Source organism: Oncorhynchus nerka, linkage group LG15 (assembly GCF_034236695.1).
Source record: "Oncorhynchus nerka isolate Pitt River linkage group LG15, Oner_Uvic_2.0, whole genome shotgun sequence".
NCBI lineage: Eukaryota > Metazoa > Chordata > Actinopteri > Salmoniformes > Salmonidae > Oncorhynchus > Oncorhynchus nerka.
Genome location: NC_088410.1, coordinates 80,714,336 through 80,724,559, shown reverse-complemented (window position 1 = coordinate 80,724,559; position 10,224 = coordinate 80,714,336). Strand labels below are relative to the sequence as shown.

The 10,224-nt window shown below is 42.5% G+C and overlaps 1 pseudogene; it reads left to right on the top strand.

Moving 5' to 3' along the window:
- Nucleotides 1–2,507: 2,507 nt before the first annotated feature.
- Nucleotides 2,508–8,849, top strand: LOC135559847 (E3 ubiquitin-protein ligase TRAIP-like; annotated as a pseudogene).
- The last annotated feature ends 1,375 nt before the right edge of the window (nt 8,850–10,224 follow it).

The window sequence follows — 10,224 nt, the reverse complement described above, 5'->3', positions numbered from 1 at the left end:
AGCTTCGATGGCAACGACAGCTGTTCCCTGTTGGCCAGTGATAGGCTGTTCCTGGGGGACGATGCTGGCACTCTTCACTATGTAAGAGGGGCTGACAGGCCATCAGAGGCCGCCAGCTGAGCTTCAGCGGCTCGAGAGGCTATGAGAGGCCTACTCACTTGGGTAGTCACTGCACTGGTCATCAACTGGTGGACAGTGAGGACTCTCCATCTGTCCTGATCTCTGCTGAGTATCCCTCTGCCATATCCCTCAACGGGTTCCTATTCCTCCAAGCAGGTCACAACATAAGTTCTTCCAGGGCTTCGGACCCCTACTTCGTGGACTTGTTGGGTTGGCTGAGCTTCTAACTTCCCTTTGACAGGTGTGATGGTGTCAACAGTCACCACCATAGAGATGTGCCTGAGGGACCCATGCGCTTGGGGCGCCAGAGGAGAGGCAGGCCCCGGCAGGTCCCCTGACACACCCTTCCTTGGCCTTGGCCGCTTGTCCCGGTCTCAAAGGGCAAAGTGGGTGGAGTGTCTAGAGTCCCCATGGGTGTTGTCCTCGATGATCGAGGGGTACTGACTCCAATTACAGTGCCGGCCTCCGTTCATCAGGGTCCTTGGTGTCACCACAGTGGCCGACCCCCCTGAATAATTCCTCCATCCTGGACAAGGGTGTCATCCGCAGGATTGAGACATCAGAACGGCTAGGTGGGTTCTACTCCACTTATGTTGTGGTCCAAAAAAGAAACTGAGGGTTTCGACCGATTCTGGACCCTCCGCAACCTCAATAGGTACTTTCGTCTATGCCCAAACAGTTTGAGCTTCTACTTTTAAAGATCCATCTCTCCAGAAATAAGTCCCTCACTGTTACCTCTTGTTATAGACCCCCCTCAGCTCCCAGCTGTGCCCTGGACACCATATGTGAATTGATTGCCTCCCCCCACCTATCGTCAGAGTTTGTACTGCTAGGTTACCTAAATTGGGATATGCTTAACACACACGCCATTCTACAATTTTAGATAGATGCCCTCAATCACAAATTATCAAGGAACCTACCAGGTACAACCCTAAATCCGTAACCATGGACACCCTCATAGATATCATCCTGACCAACTTGCTCTCTAAATACACCTCTGTTGTCTTCAACCAGGATCTCAGCGATCACTGCCTCATTGCCTGCGTATGTGTCCGCGGTCAAACGACCACCTCTCAACACTGTCAAACGCTCCCTAAAACACTTCTGCGAGCAGGCCTTTCTAATCGACCTGGCCCGGGTATCCGGGAAGGATATTGACCTCATCCCGTCAGTAGAGGATGCCTGGTTGTTCTTTAAAAGTGCTTTCCTCACCATCTTAAATAAGCATGCCCCTTTCAAAAAATTTAGAACTAAGAACAGATATAGCCCTTGGTTCACCCCAGACTTGACTGCCCTTGACCAGCACAAAAACACCCTGTGGTGTACTGTACTAGCATCGAATAGTCCCCGCGATATACAACTTTTCAGGGAAGTCCGGAACCAATACACACAGTCCGTTAGGAAAGCAAAGGCTAGTTTTTTCAAAGTCCTTCCAGACTCCCAGTAAGCATCTCCAATCCAAAATTAAATCTAGAATCGTCTTCCTATTTCGCAACAAAGCCTACTTCACTCATGCTGCCAAACTTACCCTTGTAAAACTGACTATCCTACCGATCCTTGATTTCGGCGATGTCATTTACAAATTATCCTCCAACAATCTACTCAGCAAACTGGATGCAGTCTATCACAGTGCCATCCATTTTGTCACCAAAGCCCCATATTCTTCCCACCACTGCGACCTGTGTGCTCTCGTTGGCTGGTCCTCGTTACATATTCGTTGCCAAACCCACTGGCTCCAGGTCATCTATACGTTTTTGTTAGGTATAGCTCCACCTTATTTCAGCTCACTGGTCACCATAGCAACACCCACCCATAGCACTCGCTCCACCAGGTATATTTCACTGGTCATCCCCAAAGTCAACACCTTGTTTGGCCGCCTTTCCTTCCAGTTCTCTGCTGCCAATGACTGGAACGAATTGCAAAAATTGCTGAAGTTGGAGTCTTTTTTTCTCCCTCTCTAACTTCAAGCATCAGTTGTCTGAGCAGCTTCAAGATCACTGCAGCTCTACATAGCCCATCCAACCAACTACCTACCTCCTCCCCATTTTTGTTTCTGCTCTTTTGCACATCAGTATTTCTACTTGCACATCCTCATCTGCACGTATATCACTCCAGTGTAAATTGCTAAATTGTAATTACTTCTCCACCATTGGCCTATTTATTGCCTTACCTCCTTACTTAATTTGCACACACTGTATACAGATTTTACTATTGTGTTATTGGCTGTACGTTTGTTTATCCCATGTGTAACTCTGTGTTTTGTCGTGCTGCTTTACTTTATCTTATCTTGGCCAGGTCGCAGTTGTAAATGAGAACTTGTTCTCAACTGGCCTACCTGGTTAAATAAAGGTGTAATAGTGGCAGGGGAGTCTGGGCCTCCCGCCGACATGCTGTCTGCCTATGTGGAGCGGACACGGTCAGTGAGAACAACAGACCAGCTCTTTGTCTCACTGGATGGTGGACACGGTTACGACAGCATACTGTCTGACCGGCAGGCCAGTGCTGAGATCTGTGGTGGCACATTCAACACAAGGTGTGGCTGTGTCCTGGGCTCTACTGAGAGGAGTGCCTGTCCACAATGTAGAAAACAGGTATTTTACCTTTTATATAACCTCTTTTGGCACATAAACTGCTAGCGGAACACCTACGACAACATCCGGTGAAATTGCAGAGCCCGAAATTCCAAATACAAAAATTGTAATATTTAACATTCATGAAAATGCAAGTGTCATACATAATTGAAAAGCTTAATGTCTTGTTAATCCAACCGTGTTGTCAGATTTCAAAAATGCTTTAAGGCAAAAGCATACCATGCGATTATCTGAGGACAGTGCCCCACACCAAAATACTTTTTCAACCAGCACAGGCATCACAAAATCACAAATGTCGATTAAATAAATCACTTACCTTTGAAGATCTTCCACTGTTTGCAATCCCAAGGGTCCCAGCTACACAATGAATTATCGTTTTGTTCGATAAAGTCCTTCTTTATATCCAAAAAAAGTCTGTTTAGTTGGCGCCAACGATCTCAGTAATTCACTCTTTCAACATGCATACAAATGAATCCAAAAAGTTACTAGTAAAGTTCGTCCAAACAAGTCAAACGATGTTTCTAAGTAATCCTCAGGTACTCTAATATCTAAATAAACAATCATATTTAAGAAGGAGAATAGTATGTTCAATAGGGAAGATAAATAACAAAGAGCGCGCACCTCATTCACACTCCAAGACCATCAAGTGGAAGCCATAGGAACTGCAATCTGGGTCCTATCTATTTGTATTTCACATAGACAAGCACTGAAATGGCCTGTGACCTCAAAAACTAATTATTCCGGATGGATTTCCCTCTGGTTTTTGCATGCCATATCAGTTCTGTTATACTCAGGCATTATTTCAACAGTTTTAAAAACGTCAGAGTGTTTTCTATCCAATGCTACCAAGTATATGCATATCCTAGCTTCTGGGCCTGAGTAACAGGCAGTTTACTTTGGGCACATCAGTCATCCGAAATTCTGGACAAAAACCAGTATGCTAATGAAGTTAACTAGGCAAGTCAGATAAGAACAAATTATTTACAATGACAGCCTAGGAACAGTGGGTTAACTGCCTTGTTCAGGGGCAGAACAATAGGGATTTGATCTAGCAACCTTTTCGGTTACTCGCTCAATGCTCTAACCATTAGGCTACCTACCGCCCCAGGTAGGACTCACTATACTTGTGTCCCCTTCTGAACACTGGTGTTTAAATCTGCATGCATTACATCAATCCCATTCATCTCAAAATGACTCTACAAATTCTTCTTCTGCATGTTTATCTTTATCTGTACTCTACCCTCAGGTTAGCATCAGACACATCAACAGGTTGTTCTTTGACATTCATGGTGAAGAAGAGGGATCCTGTGCTGACCCAGAGAGTTTGCAGGTATGCCTATACCAGGAGGAAACACTATTTACTCATGAATAGCCTATTGTCAGTGTCACTCATGGCATGTGGATTGGGGTTAATATTATTGTATGATTTGGAGTTTATTCAGTGTTTTGTTTATTACTTCTGCAGAATGAGCTCAATGGAATGAAAGCTGTTTTAAATACCAAAGGTTAGAGGCCAGTGAATAAAACTGATGCTTGCTTTGATAGACCATGTGTCATTATGATGGTGCAGCTATTTTGCATTTGGTGCGGCTAAAACATTTACTTGTATTTTTATTCTCAGAGACAGACTGAAGATAGTAGAGGGCTTGAAGGAGGCTGTGAACAGGCAGAAGAAAGACCTGGACATTGTGAGGAAGGAGATTGAAGAGAAAGAGATGCTCAGCTCACAGGGTAGGATGCCAAGTTGTCAAACACAAAGCTAAATGTATTTACACTCTCGTGTCTACCTGACATGTCTCTGATGTGTATTTTTTGTATTTTTTTTAACCTGTCCGAAAAGGATGAAATACCTGGAGAACCAGCAATGTGAGACCCAGGCTGCCAAGGAGGAGGCCCGATGACTCCGGACCAAAAATGAAAACACATGAGAGGTAGCCCGCAGCACACTCACACAATAGTAATTGGCACACTATCGTGCCAACATTAACCATACTTTTCTGGCTTGTATATCTTGTGTGTGTGTGTGTGTGTGTGTGTGTGTGCTTCCCAGTCTGGATGTGGTGTTGCAGAATCAGAGAACTGAGGAGTCCATGATCACTGACATGGGTGTTGGCCAGGCTGCATGTGGAGCAGCTTTCCATCTGCTGCATTTCTCTCAAGAAGTAAGGAACATCAAACTCATAGCTGCTGTGTGTTACTGTTTTACTATACATTGTCAGGGGCATCAGTGTTGTGTAAGTATATTTATTAAGTAATCCTATTATCCTTGGCAGAGAGTATGACAAGCTAAAAGGGAGCCTCAGATCTTCAAACTAAATGTGTGAAAAGCTCAAAAGGGACGTGTTTGCTTCAAACAACAAGGTAATGCATGTAAACAAAACGCATTAATTTACATTTTTGTGGGATAATGTCGGTTGTGTCTCTACTTCCGATCTCAGACTGACCGTCTCTCATATCTCTGTAGTTGCATAAAGCCACAATGGAGTTGAACATGACCAAGGATGACATGAAAGCTGTCCAAAATGATTTGACCAACGCAGACAGAGATTACCGTAAGAAGCCCCTCTTCTTGAAATTATAAGCACTATATAATTTGCAAAGCTTTGTTTCATTTGTATAATAAAAATACAGATTTGGTTTACTACTCACTACTTTGTCTTTTTAATATTATGTTAGTCTGAAGAAAAAAAGTTGTGATTGTTCAAAAGACCCTGAGCACACTAACCCACACTAACGAAGCTTTGAGCCGATTAGTCTTCAAGAGGTTTGTCACTTCACCAATCGATTCTCTACACAACTCGTTACTTAGTATACAGTGCATTCGGAAAGTATTCAGACCACTTGACTTTTTACACACAAAAAAAGATGTTACAGCCTTATTCTAAAATTGATGAAATAAAACATTTTGACAAATTATACCCCATAATGACAAAGCGAAAACTTTTATTTTTATTATTGCAAATTTATAATCCCCCCCAAAAAAACAGAAATAACTTATTTACATAAATGTTCAGACTGTTTGCTATAAGACTTGAAATTGAGTGCAGGTGCATCCTGTTTCCATTGATCATCCTTGAGACGGTTCTACAACTTGATTGGAGCACCTGTGGTAAATCCAATTGATTGGACATGATTTGGAAATGCACACACCTGTCTATATAAGGTCTCACAGTTGACAGTGCATGTTAGAGCAAAAACCAAGCCAGGTTCAAGGAATTGTCCGTAGAGCTCAGAGACAGAATTGTGTCGGTGTAACAGTATTGCTTCCGTCCCTCTCCTCGCCCCTACCTGGGCTCGAACCAGGGACCCTCTGCACACATCGACAACAGCTACCCTCCAAGCATCATTACCCATCGCTCCACAAAAGCCGCGGCCCTTGCACAGCAAGGGGAACAACTACTTCAAGGTCTCAGAGCAAGTGACGTCACCAATTAAAATGCTATTAGCGCTCACCACTGCTAACTAGCTAGCCATTTCACATCGGTTACATCAGCATAGATCTGAGGAAGGGAACCAAAACATTTTTGCACCATTGAAGGTCGCCAAGAACAGTGGCCTCCATCATTCTTGAACAGAAAAAGTTTGGAACCACCAATACTCTTCCTAGAACTGAAACATGGTGGCAGCATCATGCTGTGGGGATGTTTTTCAGTGGCACTGGGAGACTAGTCAGGATTGAGGGAAAGATAAACGGAGCAAAGTACAGAGATCGTTGATGAAAACCTGCTCAGGACCTCAGAGTGGGGTGAAGGTTAACCCTCCAACAGGATAACAACCCTAAGCACACAGCCAAGACAACGCAGGAGTGGCTTCGGGACAAGTCTCTGAGTGGCCCAGCCAGAGCCCAGACTTGAACCTGATCGAACATCTCTGGAGAGACCTCTAAATAGCTGTGAAGCGACTCTCCCCATCCAACCTGACAGCGCTTGAGAGGAGCTTCGGAGAAGAATGGGAGGAACTCCCCAAATACAGGTGTGCCAAGCTTGTAGTGTAATACCCAAGAAGACTCGAGGCTGTAATCTCTGTCAAAGGTGCTTCAACAAAGTACTGAGTAAAGGGTCTGAATACTTATGTAAATGTAATATTTTAGTTTTCCTAACCCTGTTTTTGCTTTGTCGTTATGGGTTATTGTGTGTAGATTAGGAAAAAAAACAATTTAATACATGTTACAACCTTATTCTAAAATAACTAAATGTGGAAAAAGTCAAGGGGTCTGAATACTTTCCGAATGCACTGTAAAGATACCTTCTTGGTAGATCTGGTGTCAGTCACTGATGGGTTATTTCCCCCTTGTCTTTCAGCCCTGCCCCAGTGGAGCTGAAACTGCCCCATCTCCACCAGCCTCCCAACAGTGAGGACATTGCCCTCAACATGACCTTTGACATCATCACCCCTGACCCGGTGTATAAAAGGTTGTCACAGGTCCCATCCAAGAAGATGCATCTGGACCCAGCCGTGTGAGTCTCCCTCTACAGTGTGTCATTGATGAGGAACTTATTCTTCTGACGCTTATTTTTTAATGAACAGTTATGATGAAGTATTGATCATAATTATCTTGTTTTGTTTCTCAGGTTGTCGTCCTCACTGACCAAACACCAAGACAAAGCCTCGTTTGGAAGTAAGGTATTTTACCACTTCCAAGGGTTCACTTAACACATTAACAGACTTTTCTGTTGGTTAGGATAATTTGCAAAATTACTAATGTTATGTTACATTTTAGAGCAAGATGTGTTGTACATTAGTGTGCACGGCATGCCATAAGCATAAGCATGCCATAACCTTCTCAGGCCAGAGAGGAGGCGCCCATGGATACCTCCTTCCGTAACACCAAACTGTTCAGGAAGAGAACATTCGGCAGCATGCTGGACCCCAAGAGGATTAAACTTGGAGCTGTAGGTTTAACCTGCCTCCCTGTCTTGTTCTTGTCAACGATATGACAATGTCGTGGTTACGGTGGACTTGGGGAAGAACCAAATTCTTCCAGCCTGTATCCTTTTCTCAAACCATACAATTCAGGTGTACTGACAGGTATTTTTATTGATATGGGTATTGAAGTAAATATTGTGACTGTGTATTTTATCCTCTGATGTCTATTGACAAATATATGTCGTTATACATTTGCTGTAACTAATCTCATAAGAAACCATAGTGGAGGAACACGTGAATGCCATTTGTTATGGAATACCACTTTCCTTAATTCAGCCCCCCCACACCAGTCTCTTTCGTCAGAGAGTCGCCCGCTCATGAAGGCCAAGAGGAAAAAAATAAAAAAAAGGTTCCCGACCAGCTCCTCCCAAGAGCTCCACCTGCCCTACGCTTAACAGTTTTCTGGAGTGACCTGTGACCTTTCCATCCCTGACTGATTCATGTGTGTAAGTTGCACCTCTGACACTAGTGACCAGCCCGTCTGGGGCAATATAGAGGAGCAACCTGAATAGGTTTACCAGTCGGGTAAAAAATAACTTGGACCTCTTACTTGAGGGCCTGCTCCAAGCTTTGGGCATGAATGGGCATAGCTGCTAGTTTGATGAGAATTTGTTTTGGTGTATCGAGACTTCATTTGGCTCATGAAACCCCCTGTCTGTGTTTAGTAATTTTGTGTTGAGACATTTCATTTTTTTCTGGTTTATAATTTTGTGTAAGGAAGGGTATCTGCTGACTGAAACATATCATTACTAGCATCTGTGAAATGTCAGCCATTTGACTCTGTTGCACATTACACAAATCCAAATTTTATCCGTCTTTCACACTTGAACATTTCTTGTTTTACTTACTGTCTGAATATTGTAATACAGCATTGTATTGAATATTTAGAAGTTGTTTCCCACTTGGGGCGGCAGGAAGCCTAGTGGTTAGAGCATTGGGCCAGTAACCTAAAGGTTGCTAGAGCGAATCCCCGAGCTGACAAGAAACATCTGTCGTTCTGCTACCTGAACAAGGCAGTTAACTCACTGTTCCTATGTCGTTATTTTAAATAGGAATTTGTTCTTAACTGACCTGCCTTGTTAAATACATTTTAAAAATCCCCAGAATAGCATCCTCTTGTTTCAAATGCAATTTCTTTTAGATGCATATGTTTACTTGTGATTATTGCATAAGATCTCTTGTCAAAAAATAAACTATTGTTTTTTTCATAAACTGTTGCGTGTGGTGTGTTAAACTGTTTGTTTCTCCATTCTAAACAGGCCTGGATAGGGTTTTCTGCAAGATGCGTCTCACTATGATACTGTAGTGGAGACATCGCCACAGGGCACGTAATGTGCCACACTCTAGTCTCCACACTACAGAATGGTTAGCTTACCCAGTAAGTAGTTCTGTTTTACTGTACAGTTTCAATAAATCTCCCACAGGGGGCAATGGTAGCCTCACTCAATGGAAGAAAGCTACAGCTATAGAAGTACAACACTGAGGTGGAATTGTGGGGTACTGTATGTACTATTGGGTTTTATCAAATGGAGTTGTCATTATTCATATATTATTCATATTTTAATGTATAACCGTATTTGAAAATATAAAATGCCTATCAATATCATTTTTTAAAAAATTCAATCACCTTTTTCCCTTAGCCTGAGCATAACCCCAGAGAAGTAAAACATGATCTTACTGCAAATAACAATGTTGCAAACTGAGCCACCACTGCATGGCGTTCGAACTCACAAAATAGAAACTCAGTACCCCTCAGCAAAGAGTGAATGCGTTCTGTGATCTAGAAATGTGACCTTAACTGGGCTATCGTGGTTTTGTGGACCATTATGGTGCCACAATATTAATTTACAAATAGGTTTACATAAAATCACTCATTTAAATTAAGGGAAACTTGTAGCATTTTGATACCACAAACCTGTGATTTTATGGCACAATATTGACGAACAAAAGTAGGCATTGGAAATACAAATGATATTCCCAGTGAAATCTAGTGTTACCATAACTGTTCTCACTAGCACAACCCCAGCAGCACTAAAGATATTTGGAACAATCTAGGGAACTGCCATACATTGTGTAGTGTCTACCATAAGTTGTTCTAACAACGCAATTGTCACAGGTGCCTTACAAAACACAATATCCTGTTCAGAATCACTGGTTTCTTGTTTAGAGAGACTGCAGCAGCATATACAAGTCATTACCGCTAAAACAATTAACACCGAACCAAAGCATTTACTGTAGATGTTATATTAAAATGGTCCCTTACATGAGGTTTGATCTAGTAGTATTGACGTCAGTAATCAAAATTCCCTACAATTGTTTCTCTCTTTAAAAGTATGTCCTCCATGAACCCTACATGTATTCCAGGATTTAGTAGTGTATAGAAAAGCTAGTTCCTTCCGGTGAAATCAGTAAAAAAGAATGAGTCAAAGTCTTGACACTCATACACACAATACTATGGAAGCATTCATATAATGTACACACAACCCATGTAGTGCTGATAAATCCAGCAAACAAAGCTTCATTGTTTTCAAAATATCCCACTTTGGATCATCCAGTCGGGAAAAGGTTTGTCATTTGATCAACTACT